General features: G+C 47.0%; 1 protein-coding gene across 1 annotated transcript in view; it reads left to right on the top strand.

Annotated features, from left to right (window-relative positions):
* Nucleotides 1-4,981: 4,981 nt before the first annotated feature.
* FGF12 (fibroblast growth factor 12) overlaps nucleotides 4,982-16,276 on the top strand; it is a 234,912-nt gene continuing 223,617 nt past the window's right edge. Inside the window, exons 1-2 of the mRNA XM_079315470.1 lie at nucleotides 4,982-5,075; nucleotides 5,317-5,380. The gene's annotated coding sequence lies outside the window, so the exon portion shown is untranslated. The remainder of the gene's footprint in view (nucleotides 5,076-5,316; nucleotides 5,381-16,276) is intronic.

Genomic DNA, 16,276 nt, shown 5'->3' with positions numbered 1-16,276 from the left:
TGCATGTGTTAAAATGTGATTATTAGAGCAGGTTGAAGTATTTTTTAAATATTTGACAGACAAATGAGGTGCATATCTAGTAAATTCTAACTGATAAAAATTGTGTATGAAAAATGTGTCACTTTTTCAGCCCAGCCTTTGTGGTAAAGAAACCAGGCTGGTGGAGCAGCACACCAACAGCTTTGGCAACTGCTTTATTAGATGGCAGGGAGGTTTCAATACCTGATCTAGTGCCCAAGTCGTGTCAAAACAAAACTTTAGCTCCTCCATCTCTTGGGCATAATTGAAAACTTCACCCCATTGCTATAGCCAAGATGTTCACATTTACCTGAATTTACTGGTACACATTTACAAGAAGCGCTCAGAAGTTGCTGGCCTGATGGAGTGGATGAGGATTTAACCTTAAAGCACAATTGGCTCTTGATCATGAGCCCTGGTGCAGCTGCAGTTTGGTCTGGGGAAGGACATGGATTGACTTCAGCAGAAGCAGAACCAGGTCCAACCTGTGTGGCTATTGCCAAAGATGAGTCTCCATATAAACCTGTGTAACCTGCCCGGGGCAGGCAGGAGAAACAACACGGAATCCTCTCCAGAAGTGCTTGGAAAATGCAGATTTGTTTCTTCCCAGTCTCTGGGACTGAAAGAAGAGTCTGGGCTGCAGGATGAAGTTTCCCATCACCACATGAGAAATCTGCTCAGCACAAAGCAGCAGCAGCCTGGCAGGCAGAGTACTCTCCCAGGAGTCCCATTGTCTATGCCAGTGCTCCTGAGATATGCACAAACACAGCATATCCTCATGCCAGTTCAATGTCCTGGTGACCAGCAGTTTGACTAGCCCATGTCAAGCTCTGGTGTGTGCTCCTTTTTTTGGTTTTAATTAAAAAACATTTTGAAAAGTATTCACCTTGTTCTTCCTGCATTCTATGTGTTGGGTTTTGGGGATTTTGAGGTTTTTTTTTGGTGGGGGAATGGAAGCTTAACTTTTTACTGGACTGAAAAGCAGCTTTCCAGGTAGGTTTGTGAGAATGTTATATCATCCATCTGTGTCATCTGTCTTCCAGGGAGACTGAATCCTAATCTGCAGCAGGTTTGCATCTGTCTAGTGTTTGCTCCTCTCCATGTACTGTAGTTAACTTAATGAAATAGACTGCCAGTCCAGAGAGATGACAAGTGTTTTGTATACCAGGGAACACAAAAGACTGTTTTCTTCCTTTTCTATTGTCCCCTCTTGCCTTTGAGTTTATGCTGGGCTTTATTCACAGACTTGTGAAGTGCAGAGGTCTCTGTGTGGGGTTTCAAAGTAGCCAGTGGGTTTAGATACCAATGACCTTTTACTCTTTACTTCTCTCTGCAAGTTTCAAGGATACCATGGTGCTTTTCTTATTAGGGAGTTCTTGAAAGTCATTCACACAAGCATTTTAGAGCACTCAGCCCCATAGGGTTAGGGATTTGGCCAATCTGACAAACACTAGAATAAGATTGCTTTAAACTAGCAATATAGGCATCTTCCCTGCTGATGTCAAGAAGAGACAAGTCAGTGCTGTGTGCCAGTGTCTCCATGGGAGCTTTAGCTCTGCACCTGCTGCTATGGCAAATAAGATTTCTTTTTTCCTTTTTCTTTTGCTCTTTCAGCTGGCTTCTCCTTGTCCTGAGTAGCAAAAGGACTGGGACAGTTTTTGAGGGGCTGGTGGCATGTAGGATGAATCCTTCGTAAGTCTGTGAGTTATTGACTCCTACAAGATTACAAGGAAGGGAGTCCCAGCCAAGAGGGCCTGGATTTGAGGCATCAGAAAGGTGGGGAGGAAGGAAAAGTGCCCTTCAGGAGGCTCCACTTCCACTTCCCAGTGTGATCCTCTTGGGCATCCTGGCTGTGGTCCTACTCTTGGAATATGCCTTTGTTTTCCACTGGGTTTCTCACCAGTAGGACAGTGGGAGAAGCAGCTAATTTGACTTGTTCCAGTTGTTCTAAGTTCTGGGAGATGCTGAAAAAGCTGTTACTTCTTCAGAGGGACACCTGAGCTGCTGAAGAGGTGACAGAACCAGCATCTAATGGCGGTTACTCTCTGTGCTATGTTTGGAGAGCTCGTTTTAAGGCTGGAGGGAACAAGAGACCAAGAGCTTTGTGTGAGCCTGCAGTCTCTGCTCCTTCAGACATGTTATGTGAAGCCTCTGTCACTCTTGTCAGGCTGTGATAAATTGGTTTCTGCACATATTCCAATACTTTAGCCTGGAGAGGTATTGATGTTATAACCAGAAAAATATAACTGGGCATCAGAGTCACTCTTTGCAGCAAAATACCAGCAGGACTTTAACTATGGACTGCCCAAAATAGAAGCCAGTCCTCAAAAGCCTCTGAAAGAGCTGGTTTTTAGTAGTCTGGCTTCTCGGTTGTCCTTATGACAAATAGCACTAATTTTGATCTAGATTCTTGGACTTTCCCTGATTGCCTTGTTCCAGTGGAGGGCAACCTTCTTTTGGAAGCTGTGGTGGTTCTGGACTGGACACCTGAGCTCTGTGCCCTTCCACTGCTTGATCTCCTCATGGAGGGCTGTGAGACAGGCTTGTGTCTGCTAAAAATGGACTGAAACAGGCACCAAAAGGTGGCACAATAAATTCCATTGGGAGATTTGAAAATATGCTTGAAGCAAAGCATGTGTATTTTTCTGGATAAAAACTGATTGAAGTCAGACCAAAAGTAAGCAGACATTTATCATATTTTCTTAACCCATGCATAATACAAGTGGCCATGCACAATGCAAGTGACTGTGGCAGAGGGAAAGGAAGATAGACTTTGCTAATGATTATTTATCTTTTTTTTTTTTTTTTTTTTTTTTTTTTTTTGGGGTGTGCATTTTCAGTACCTAGAATTGCTTAAAAACATCCATCTGTCCCTTTTTGTGGGTTCAGTGCTGGATGCCTTTTGCCACTTTGTCTTGTATTAAAGTGAGTATGTTTGAAACGTCACTGGGCAGCTGAGTGTAGTGATGTTCACATCCTCCTGGCATTGCTCAGTGATTAGAAGTATTCAGCATGCAAATAGCTTGTTCAACTTCAGCAAGTACATCATCTCCCTCCTGCCAGCCTTGCTTGGGGTGAGCTAATGGACTTTTAACATTATACAGCTTAGAGAGCACTGTCTCTAATAGCTCCTGATTAAGCTCTCCAGAAAGGCAAATAACCATCTTGGGGCAAAGGCTAAACCAGGGGAGGGGGGGAAAAAGAACACCCTGGCCAAGGGACTCTTGCTGACATGGTTTGGGTTTAAGGACATTCAGCATTATATTTAGCACATTTTGGCTTTTGAGAACTGTCAAGTGAATCCAAATTTATTTCCTCTGAATGCTTTTAGAATAGTGATAAAATAGCCCCACTCCCTTCTCCTCCCCTTTTGCCACTGATAATCTATTATTTTAGGACTGCTCTGAGGAACTATTGTGTTTTCCTATTATCATTGTCCCTGGCTCAGCACTGTGCTTCCAGGCTGAATGTAGGCTTTTGGGGGTTATTTTTATCTTGCTGGCCTTCTGTGGTAGAGGAACACACTCTCATTCAGTCTCCAGACAGCCTGATTCTCCAGGCAGAGATGTGGGTGCATATTGGGGCATCAGACTCTCTTCAAACTGACTCAGCCCTGTCTTTCTCTCAGTTTTTGTGTGTTAGGAATATCAGGAATATGAAAGACATGACAAGTCTTGCTAAGCACATGGAAGACACGGTACAGGATTCCAAGTTCCAGTGGTAAGTGAAAATTGAGCCCAAAAAAGCCCCTTTTCTCCCTGATTCTCAACCCCTCTGACTCATTTGTTTTAGCTTTATTTTGGGGAGGTGGAGAGAGATGAGCTGCTTTCATCCTCTTCAGTGGTTACCAATCATAGCTTTGGCCTAGGATGTTAGGCACTTCACTCATTAATGGCTTTGTCTCCAGGGCTCCTATTGCTTACACCCTACCATGACATTGACAGGATGGGAGAGGGTTTTATGATTTGTTCAGCACTGTGCAAAGAAAGGAATGGGCACTTTTCATGAAGAGCTGGTGACCTATTGTGTCCTTGTCCTGCCTCCTGCGTGCCAAGGCCTACGCACACAGTGTATTAATTGCCACTTTTGTGGGCTGCAGCTGATCACAGAATAAATGCCAAGGTGCTTCTGTGCAAACCAGTCTTCAACCTTCAGCATCCCTTGCAGGGTAAGTCTGCTCCTGACTGAAGTCTGTGCTCTCAGAACAGGCTTTGGTTGTGTTTGAAGGATACAGGCTGGGTCTGTGTACACAGTGATGGCAGGCCACACACAAAGAGATAACTCCACTTGTCTGATCTGAAACACCACAGAGAAGATAATCCTTCCTGTAGGGAGGCCTGTGCAGTGACCAGGAGCAGTCTCCATGACTTGTTACAACACTGAGGCACCCTTGTGTCTCAGAGCTCACGTGTAGCAGCCACAGCTGCTGCAGCTCTTCTGCCTTCTGCCACCATGAGGGATGGAGACCAGAACTGTCTCTAGTGGTTCTGATGTTTAGGCTCCAGAGCTCACCTGGTACCCACATGTTTCAACAACCTGTAACAGGCAAAAGAGCTGTAAAGAAAAAAAATCAAAGCTGCAACCTTCATTTATCTTCTCCCAGAGGTTTCCTCTATTTGCTAATGGTTCTGGCTGGTCTTGCTTGAGGTGCACAGTCATTTGATTATTTTGTTAATCAGTGGTGGCAAAACTGGGATTAGCAAGTGTTGTACTTAGCCCCTGGATTGCTGTGGGCACATATGGATGTTATCTTGTTGAATTCTTGGGCTGGTTGCACTAACATAATCTCTGTACTGATTTAAATGGATGGAACAATGGTGGGAAGTCATGACAGAAGGTTTCTAGAAAAGAGCACAAGGCCACCAGTTAAAGGAGATTCTAGAACTGGAACTCAGCAGCTCTGGGTCCCACTAGCCCATTGTGACTAAGTCCATCAAGGCCTGTGTTGCCACGTTAGTAGCACAAAACCAGATCCTCAGTTGTTCTTTCCCCAAGGCATGGCTCTTTTCACATCAAAACCCACTGAAGGCAGAATGGGAAACCCAGTGCAGCAGGAGGTATGGAAAGAAATATGTCTTTATTGTTTCCTCTGGACTGTTTTGCCACTGCACCCAGCCTGCCCCATTCCCTTCTCCATCTTTACTCTTTATATAGACTCTTCAGAGGTGTTCTGCTAGGCAGTAATGAACTCTGGTGAAATGAAATGAAGTTCTGCTGAATGCAGCTGCATAAATGCCTTGCCATATTTTGTTATAATCATCTAGTGCAATTTATTGTCTGTGTCATCTGTCTCTCCAGTTTACTCCTGGAGCAGCATGCACTGTGGTGACTGGGCAGAAAAGGAAGAGAAATGCAAGTTCATGTGAGTTGGAGTAAATAATTCAGAGGCACTGGTTGTTGTTCTGATACCCAGAGCTGCCCAAGCTGCCAGGGCATACTGGTCCAGCACGCACAGAAATCACGCTCTCCCAAGGAAAGCCAGATATGGAGGAGACTGAGCAAACCTTCAGCCTGTTACCTTCCAGCTCATTGAGCAGCTGGAAACTCCTGTGGAGGGGTGGAGTGAGGCTGCAGGGTGTGAGAGCAGTATCTGTGCACTGGCACCTGTGATTGCACTGCTGTGCTTCATTGGGAAACTGATTGAATACAGTCAGTGCTTCAGTTTGAAAGCCATTTCTGAATAATAGCTCAACAGAAAAAGGGTGGGAAAAAAACCCCTGAAATACCTAAGAAGCAGTATACTTTGCACAGCCCTTTCACAGAGCAGAGGCAAGAGTGAAAATGAGCTGCACATGATCAGTTTTAATGTTGAGGTAGGCTTGGATTTCCTGCTCAGCTGCCACCTCATAAGGAACCTTACTTTGTTGTGCTCTGTTTGGAAGGGGTTTTCTGCTGGCAACACAGCTGTGGTACCTTTGGGAAGATTCAGTTTTGGAGACAAACACAAACCCATGTGTGACTGCTCCACTGATCACCAAGCACAGCTGTGGTCTATGTGTGGCTGCATATTGAACTCTGTTTTCCAATTTCTTGCTGTGTCAGTGTCTTAAAAATTCTCCTGAACAGTGAAGTGTTTCTTACCTGGATAATTTTGTCTCAAATTGAAAGGAAGTCAGTGCAGTGGGAGGATGAGGCATGTTCAGTAACTCCCATACAATGTGCATGATGTTTGCAGCCCAGGTCCTGCCTGGCTTGCCTGTCCTGCCCCTCCATTCCTTCACACCCAGGCACAGGCAGGAGAGGTCTCAGCTATGGTTGGAGGTTTTGGGGACAACTACAGCTGCCCCTCCCTGAGAAGGGCTCTGAGTTCAGCCCAGCAGAGCAGTCAGTAACTTGGTCCAAGGCATTAATGAGACCACAAGCAGCTCCCATTTCTGGGAAAAGCTCTTTCAGAGCCAGCTCGGGTATCTCTCAACTGGCATTTGCCAGATGGGAAACATCCACTCTGCTAGCAAAGCTAGGTAATGTCTCACATTAGGCAGAGTTGCAGCCTCACAGCTCTTACTGGAAATAACCCCCCCATCTCATCTGCCATAGTCTTGTCCCTTCACACAGGAAAAGGCATTATTTTGGGGTCAGGGTGATGGTGGGGAAGGTATCTGCTGCTGTCAGTTTTACACACAGTACTCCAGCAAATGTCCACATTTGCCAGCCTGAATTCAAAAGATGAAGAGAGGGGTGTGAGGGCAGAATAGCAACATGAATTAATTATTGTGTTTGTAAAATAATCTCCTGTATGCATAACTCACTTTTAGTACCTGACTTTCAGTCTGGTCACAGGCTATGTTTGTTTGCACATCTGCAACTCCTGAAATTCCTTTGCAGTCAGTTAGAGACAGGACTTTCTATTAAATATATATATAGTACTTCTCCAGGTTCATTTAAAGAGAGTGATAATATATCATTGCTCCCAGTAGGGACATAGCTGCCTCATAGCTTATGTCTGCTGTCAGGCATTAAAGCTGGGCTTGAATGGTGCCAATCGATAGTGGAAATGCAGCAGCTGAAACTGTTAAGTGCAGCTTTAATGTTCCTTATGCAAACCTTGCCTCTCACCAGAGAGCACACCTGCTCAAATAAGCAAAGAAACAGGACAGATTCCTCCATTTCCTAAATAATTGCCAATATTTCCCCTATTTTTAGTGGTTTGTGTATCTTATGGGGGAACAAAAGAGAGTTTCTGAATCTGCAGAGGGTAGTAGCAGACAAAATTAAGAAACAAGCACCTCTTTTTTTGGGACAAATGTCTGTTGCTCACACACTGAGGACAGATGAGCTATCCTGGGCTATCTCCAAACCTATCAAGACACAATTCAGCAGGTTCTGCCCCCTCATCTGCTTAGTGCCTTCCAGTTCCTATTCTGATTCCAACCAAAGCAGGTACATGTCCCTGACTCAGCTCTAGGCAGAGCTGTTGCATGGCTGTTACACTGTCCTGACCCAGCACTGCCAGCCACTGACCAGCCCCTCAGCCTGGAGCAGGACCTGGCTGTTGTGGAGCCAAGAACCTGCTGCTCACATCAGCTCAGCTGGAGCTGCATGTCCTCAGGAGTGCCAGGGGCTGGACCTGCAATGTGCTCATGCTGAAAACCAATCCATCTGCTCTGAACACACAGGTGACACGTCAGGGAGACCACTGTTATGACAGGCAGGCCCTGAGGGTCTGGGATCACCATCTTATTCCATCTGTAAGCTGAAGCAATTGCAGTACTGACCTCCTTCTCCCTCTGTCACACACAGAAAAGTGGATTAGAAGGAATAAAACCCCTTAGTTTTCTTCTTTCTTTCTTTCTGCAGGGCAGCCCTGACCTTGGTGCACACCTGGCCACGGCTGTGCCTGAGAAGGTTCATCCTTCCCAGCTGGAGCTGGTGCCAGCACAGGGAGCTGATTGCTCAGCAAGGCTGGCACAGCAACAGCCCAGGGGGGTCATTAGCAGCCACTAGCAAGGTTATGAAGAAGGAAAGAGGGGCATTGGGAAGGTCCTTTAGCAGGAAGTCTCTGTGTTCTGGAGGTGACTGGCTGGGGGCTGCAGCCTGAGGAAGGTCAGCGATGGAGGGGGAAGTAAGTGAGCTTTATTTAGTATTTCTGTGAATCTGTGTGCAGTGTAAAAAGCTGCTCTGTGTGTCCTGAGTATGGCCCCTGAGCTGGCAGACTCTGTGGTCACACAGGGGATAGATCTTGAGCTGTGAAATGGTGGGAAAGGTGAACTCTCATTTTGGTGGAAGTATGTGCTTGCCTTTTTGCTTCTCCATTTCCTCTTACCTAGAGATTACAGCAAAGCTGTGAGCAATCTTGTGAGCTGAATGAGATGAAAGGCCAGGATTGCTTGTGTATGCCAGGAGCTGGGGTGCTTAGAGAGCCTGAGGCAATGTTCTGGGAATTTGAAGCAGCAACTGTCCTGCTGCCTGTTCTTTCCTTAGGAAAGGATAAAGGAAACAAAACAAGAAGTTAGTGTGACTGCCTTCCAGATGTGCTCTCTGGAGGAGTCTGGTTTGGGGAGAGCTGAGCAGGAGAGAGTTGTTTGATGTTGAAGGCAAGAAGCCTTGGAAAGCCTGCTGGGCTTGAGTTGTCTGAAGCTGTTGGCACCCTGTGTAGTAACACTGCTGAGCCTGCAGACTTCCCTTGTAGGGAGTTGTGTGGTCAGACTGGAAAGAAAGGGCACATCCTGCCACAGTCAGCTTTGTTTGCTGCTAGCACCAGTAAGTTGGACATTAGCAGGTGCTTATAAGTGGTTATAAATCGTTGTGAAGTGTTACAGAGAGAAGCTGAAGTATTCCCTTGGCTTACATTTCAAATTGCTGTGAAGATGTATCCTTGGACAGTGTGAGCTGAGGGATCCTGTGAAATGTGGTCCATGTGCTGTGGTCCATGTGCTCCAGGGGCTCACTCAATGGGGTGCAGGTGTGTCTGTGAGCCCTGTTTCTGTTCTGGATGGCTGCTTGGGGTGAGGGCTGTTTGCCTTGCAGGGTGCCTGCTGTGAAGCCCAGAGTTTACCCAGCTGGGCCCTAAGATCTCTTGATCAAGTCAATTCAGTAGCTTGGTTATTTCCTTAATTGAGGACTGTCCTGCCTGAAGGTGACTTTGGGTTGCCCTTGCCTGAAACTCTTGCAGGAATGACTTCACAGACCCAAGCAATGTGAGAGTCCTCAGTAGAGCACACAAATACTTCTTAATGGTAATGCACAAATGTCCCGGGCTGTATTATCAGAGCCTTTAGAGTACTAAAAGAAAAGCCATCACCTTCTTTTGCCTCTGCTCTCCCTCCTCTGAGGCTGAAAACTGCCTTTACCTACCATTTTCCATGGTAGAATGGGGATTTCTCTTTTCTGTGTTCCAACCTCTGGTTGAATGTGAAAACTCAATGGGTGTTTATGTATACTTTTGTTTTACCTGGTGGGTATAAGTGCATGATGAACATTCTCAGGTAAATGTGCTCCCTTCTTGGTATCTGACTCAGCCAGTTGCTATTCCTGTTTCCTATCCCTGATGTTTAGTGAATGAGGGCTGTTCATTTCTGTGTGGAGATGAGCTAATCCAGCAGTGATGCTCTAGATCTTGTGCATTTTTGTAATTGCTGGAGGATGTGGTTATCCTGGGTAAAAAGTCATCATCCCTCATGGGAGAGAAGGTTGTTTCATGCAGCCATTTTTATTCTTGAAATGATAATACCCTTTTACCTTTAAGATTTTTAACAATGCAGGGAGATAGTATTGCATGACCTTGTTTTTGGCAGTGAGTATGAACTGAAAGCAGCCAGCAATGCTTTCATTGGTTCTCAGCTCAACTTCTTTCTTCCCAGTCCTCTTTTTCCTATTTGCCCTTGTAATTGGAGATAAGATGGATGCACACAGTTATGCAGCATCAGAAATGTAATCTAGACATCTCTTCCATAAAGCACGTTTCTAATGTGCCCTTCAAACACAAGTCAGATGCCTACAGTCTGTTTTCTATGAGCTACTTGGAAAAAATCTGAGCTGCAACTATTGAGGGATACATGTTTGAGGGACACCTGGAGGTGTCTGATGTTCTCACAAAAGCAGCACAATGCTTCACTGAAAAGCAGCTTTGCTCAAGGACAGCTTTATCCTCTTCCTAAAAGGAGATCAAACTCTTCATAGGAGGGCAAGCAGGGGCCACTAGGGACTTTGATAAGGTGATGAAAGCCTTTAAGTGTCTCATTTTTTGAGCAGAACAGGAGTTCAGGCTGTGCAGATCATCAGAAGAGATTTTAAAATACCCTCTCATGCTGTCTGTGAACAATGGAGGACTAGGTGGAAGATCAGGTTCACTTTCTGTCTTTGTGTCCTATTCAGGCCATTTTGTTACTGAACAAAAACCCTGCTTGCTGTGTGATGAAAGCTAAGCAAGTCCAGATTCCCAAACCTGGATCTTTTTTTCAGAGCATCACTGAGGTCCTACCTTCTTTTCCAGAATGAGAAACTTGTACAATCATGGGGAAAAAAGTCTTGGCTGAGGAGAAGCCAGACTGGAGCAATTACATGCAGGTGATAAGCAAGAAATTTGGACAATTGGGATATTCTCTTATCCTCCAAGTATAAGAGAATTCCTATTTCCAGAACTTATCCCTATCCTTGGGATATCCCTCTCAGGAGGTTTTACAGCTGCCTAAAAGCAAATATGTTATTTGGCAAGCCTAAGGCCAAGGAAACGGAAAGCCTGGAGGAGGGTCAGGGGAGGTATCCAGACCAAAAAAACCAAGCTATTTGGACAGTGCCATTGCTTTGAGACAGATGAAGCTGCACATATCTGCTCCTCAAAGATGAGTTGAGAACTTAAGGCTTTATTGAAAACCCAAAGGTGTAGATACTGAAACCTGTAAATACACAGTGAGTTGTTCAACTAAGTGATTGCTCTGAAGTTCTGGTTGTGCTGGTTCTGGGAGTTCTTGGAAGCACAGCAGAACAACACAGTTATGTAAACACTACTGCATTTGACTGAAACTGTGATTATGTTCCTTAGCTGTCCCCTCTGTACAAGTCTCTGGGGTGTTTGAATCCTTTAAGTGGTGAAAATGAGATGTAATTCTCTGAAATGCTCTGGCTGGGTGGTCAGTGAAATCCTGTGTTGTGAGGCCCAGTAATGCTGGGTTATCCAGATTAGACACTGCATCTGATTATCCTGCTGATAATCCTACCCTCAGTAATTTAATCAGGATGGGGATTGCAAGGCCAGGATCAGGCAGAAATAATGGTTGATTGATTATCCCCCCATGCATCTGTAGCAATTGGAACTACTTGTTTGTGGCAATATCAGTAACGCATTTAAATAAATAAAAGTGTGTGGTTGTGCTCTGTTGTCACTGGCATTGCAATGGGAAACTCCTGGTCCTTCTCAAGATGAAATTGCTTATTAAGTAGTTTGGGGGCTACAGAGGCTTCTGGATTTGTTTTCTTTGAATTCTCACAAAGTGCTTGTGAGGGGGCACTGTTATGTGATGCCAACTTAAATGAATTGGGATGGTGAAGAGAATGACCCAGTCCAGTAAGAGGAATAGATGGTTTCAGCTGAGGCAGGACTCCTTGCCTACTGCTACAGGAGAACTGGGTGAAGTGATCTGTATCCTGATCCCATCTCTGGGAAAGGCTCTCCCACTGTGGGTTGGGAAAGAATCTGCCTGGGCACATGTTGGTAGTAGTGCCAAAAGGAGGGCTACGTGCTTGTTACTGAATTTGGGTCAAAAGGCAGGAATATAGGTTCCTGACAGCTGGAGCACCAGGTCCTACAGAGGAACTGGTACCCGGTTTATTTAGCTCCCCTAACCAGAAATGAATGATTGTGAGAGCCACGTGCACATGGGCATAAGAACTGCTAAAGGGACAATAATGAGGAAACTTTTCGCATGTACTGAATGAACCTGGCTCTAATAGCTAAGCAGAGCCTTACTCAGGGATTATTGTACTTTAGGATTTGGGATAATGGACGTGCTTGGAGCAGCTCCATGCACAGCTGAGTGTCACAATCTACACTGGGCTTTTACCACGGTGCCTGTATGTGATTTATCGGAAAGGCATTTGAGCAATGCCAAATGCATTGTACTCGGAAAGGTATCAACCCTGCATGCCGTGCAGCCCCGCGGCCTCTCCAGGGCTGCTGAGGCGAGGCTGCTGCTCGCTGGTGCCGGGCCGGGAATTCTCGATCCCGCCGGGAGAGGGCGGCGCGCGCGGCCGCGGGAGCGCGCGGGGGCTGCGGGACCCCCGGGATGGGGGGACACGTCGGGATCCCCCCGGGGAGCGGGGGGAACAGGGGGATCCATCCCCCTGGGAGCGGGGGGAACAGGGGGATGCTCCATCCCGGGGGGCGAGACGCTTCGGGATGTTCCATCCCGGGGCAGACCGGGAGGCTGCGGGATGCTCCATCCCGGGGCAGAGCGGGGGGCTGAGGGATGCTCCTCCTGGGGAGCGAGGGGCTCGGGATGCTCCATCCCGGGGCAGAGCGGGAGGCTGCGGGATGCTCCATCCCGGGGCAGAGCGGGGGGCTCGGGATACTCCATCCCGGGGAGCGAGGGGCTCGGGATGCTCCATCCCGGGGCAGAGCGGGGGGCTGCGGGATGCTCCATCCCGGGGCAGAGCGGGGGGCTGCGGGATGCTCCATCCCGGGGCAGAGCGGGGGGCTGCGGGATGCTCCATCCCGGGGCAGAGCGGGAGGCTGCGGGATGCTCCATCCCGGGGAGCGAGGGGCTCGGGATGCTCCATCCCGGGGCAGAGCGGGGGGCTGCGGGATGCTCCATCCCGGGGCAGAGCGGGAGGCTGCGGGATGCTCCATCCCGGGGCAGAGCGGGGGGCTGAGGGATGCTCCTCCTGGGGAGCGAGGGGCTCGGGATGCTCCCCCCGGCCCGGGGCACCGCGGGCAGCCTCACACCAGGGCGCTCTGCTGTGCGCGGGGGCTCCGGAGGCTGTGCAGCGGTGGAAAGCGCAGGTGGAGGAGAGGAGGACTGGGGGGGGGGGAAAGCCGAACAGGAGAGAATGGGTGTTGTAGGAAGGGGAGGAATAGCAGGTGGCAGCGGGCAGGGAGATGAGCTTTCCCTTCATGTGGCAAACGTGGCTCGTGTCTTTGTGCAGATGCCAGAATTGCTGCGCTTCGTGCACGTAGGAGGGCTGCAGCCGGGGAACGGGGGAGACTGCTTGGCTGGAGCTCGGAGCTGGGATCTGCCTTGGGAAGGATCCTGCACGCTCTGGCCCGGGGAGGTTCATTCAGTTCAGCATCGCTGCTACCCGGGGCTGGCACCTTAGAGTGGAGCTCCGACCCCTGCACGGAGGATGTTGTTTTGTAGCCGACGTACTCATGATGTGGGAAATCTTCAGGATCAAGCATTATTTACAGCAAATGCTTTTAGTTTGGAGCCCTTTGATGATGCTTTCTTGATCCTGACAGGAAAACGTCTTCCTCAGTTCCTCAGGAAAACAATTCCATTGCTTCTCAGATTTTCCCACTTGGTGGCTTTTTTTTTCCCCCCTGCCCTTCACTTGGCTGCACATCCCATCACTTGGTGTTTGTAGTGCTCTAAGCCTTGATGTACCACCTTTTGTTTCCTTACTGCCGATCCTCTTGCTTGCTGCAGCTGATCTGCTCCCATCCTGAGCCTCTTGTCTTTTCCACTGCAATGTGGCACTTGTTGATTCCCAGTCCTTGTTCACTCTAACCTGGGCTTCTGCTCCTGTTATTTGGAGGGTCTTAAACCATATTGCCATGCTGAGTGTGCTAAACTTTTCCAGTTTTGCCACCTTGCTGACTTGATAGTTTTCCTTCTCTAGCTTTTTTGCTGGCATAAGATTCAGCCACAACTGGCTTTGTGCCACCTTGAGTCAGTCCAAACCTTCCTCCTCTGCCTTCATTTTCTGACCAAAATCTCTTCTACTTATTCCACTTTTAAAAAGAAATGCAAGATGATATGGTCTTCTTTCTTGTCCTTGTCTCTTGGATGTGAGCATCAGCCCCTTCTCCTATTTCCAGACTCCCTATATCTATTCCTATCCATGTTGTTATTCTTTCCCTTCAGCCCACCCTCTCTTTCTGGCATCTCTTCCTTTAAAAAAACAAACTTGCTATTCAAGCCCCCACGTTTCTGTAAATACTGCACCCTGACTTGCAAAATTCCTTCATCAGCCAGCCCTTCTTTCCTCTCATGTCCTTACTCTTATCACTTAGGACACTGCTCCTCTGTTCTTCCCTCCCTAGACTGTTATCCACAAAGTTCCTTGGAGGATGCTGTTTTTCCCTTTGGCCTTTTCCCATCTAAATTTGTTCAAGTGTCCTATATCACTCTGTCCTTGGGCTCTTTCTCTCCTCCCTTTACATCTTATTTGACTGCTCTAATCCAAGCAGTAAATTGCCTTTGTGGTTGCCTTGTCCCCTCTCCTCAGTCTGAGAACAGGAGGAGAGAGGAAGATCTGGAAGACCTCTGTGCAGATCCAGGTATTTTCTTCAATCAGAGTTTTTCAGTGTCCTTCATTTCAGGACCTTCAGTCCATTCCTGCTTTTCCAGTGACAACTGACATTGCTGTAAAGCCCTCAATGTGCATGTCACTTACCTTGAATATGGATTCTCAGGTCATAGCTATTTTAATGCTTACTTCTCCCACACCACACAAACCTTCACTGGCACATTTTCCTTTTACTGGCACAGTTTTTCCTTCTTATGAGTGATCCCAGGCTTCCTCTGCCTATGCTGAGTGTGATTTCAAAGTGATCTCTTCCCTAGCCCAGAAGAAATATCTCTTGGAGTTGGCATTCTACAAACCTGACCCCAAATGCAGAAAATATTGTAAACATGCTCAAGGTATTGTGTTTTCTTTTTCTCACCATTCAGTATTTGTGCAGTTGGTCCTCTGACAAAAGAGGAATGTCCTCTTACCACTGTTTGCTGAAACCGCTGCTTGGTTCTGATATTGGTTTTAAAGGATACCCACTTTGACTAAGAAACAGAAATACACTTTTTCCTCATCAGTCAGCTAAGAAATGCTGGCAGAAAAGGCTAATTTTATGTGCAGTAGAAAATGAGATTCTGTGAAAGGGCAATAGTGATTTCATTCTGACCCTCCTGGAGCCAAAGGAGATCAGCTTTGGGCATGGCTGGGATGGGCAGAGGCAGAATTGTGCTGCTGGACAGCATCTTAGTGGGCTGAGCTGTTATGGCCAGCTCTGCTCTGCATGACAGGTAGCACTGACAGCTAAAAAACTGTTATTCCAGGGCTCCTGTGCCACAGCAGGAACTTCAGAGGCAAGGGTGGGAGATGGGCAGAGAAACAGGAGCCTTTCTGATCTCACGTAGGTGTTGAGTACTTCCAGGACTTGGTTCTTGAAAATGTCTCTCAAACCCAGCTTGGACATCTCTCCTTGATGGGAAAATCAGCCTCTCGTATGTGACATGGATTAAACTCTGTAGAACAAAGGAAGGTTATTCCCAGGAGTATGTGACTCTTCCAACTCAGGGCTACACTTGCTGCAGTCTATTTGAACATCTAACAGGCAGCAGGTTACAAATGCTGCCCATGATCTCAGTCTTGCTTCATCCTCTGCTGAAAGGTCTGCAACAGAGCAGAGATGAGGAACTGCTGTGGAATGAACAGGGCTGAAGTAACTTGCTGGCTGCACTGAGTGCAATTCCAGATTCTTTCTTGAGTCTCCACTGTTTTATAAATTTATATTTAACTGTTCCTTTGAGAATGCTGCTGCAGTGTTTAGAAAGAAGGAGAGTTGTACTCGCTGAACTCCTTCTAAGCAGTTGTGCTTTTCAAGGCTTGGTTAAAAACAAGAGGTTTGGTTGTGCAGATGGGTGAGGTAGCTGAACTCCCCAGTGAAGAGCTTCTCTCCTAAGACTTTTCTAGCTATTTCAGGTGAGAGTGGTTCAGTTAGAATTGCCTTCTGCTTTTGTCATTTTCCTTTCTTCACTCCCCTTTGCCTTGTTTTCTACTGCGCATCTCACTTCTATTTGAATTTCATTTCTCACTATTTGTCATGACACAGGCCAAGAGGAGTTTAAGCTCTGACTGGTCCAGCCAAAAGGCTGTCAGTGGAGCTGGTATCAAGCAGTGCTTATCTGTCTCTTGTATTTGAACAAACTGAGTTTCAGCCTGAAATATCACAGACATCCAAGTCCCTGAGGCATGGAAAAGCTGCACTATGAATACACTGATGATAATAGTCCTGGCTCTGCGGGTTTTATTGCATTTGTTATTTTCTAAAATTCTGGAAAACATAGCATTAAAATGAACAGGGTAAACACAAACAAATGGAAGA

This window comes from Erithacus rubecula, assembly GCF_903797595.1.
Source record: "Erithacus rubecula genome assembly, chromosome: 11".
Lineage (NCBI taxonomy): Eukaryota > Metazoa > Chordata > Aves > Passeriformes > Muscicapidae > Erithacus > Erithacus rubecula.
The sequence above is the reverse complement of the archived record's forward strand: the minus strand, read 5'-3'. Positions and strand labels throughout refer to the sequence as shown.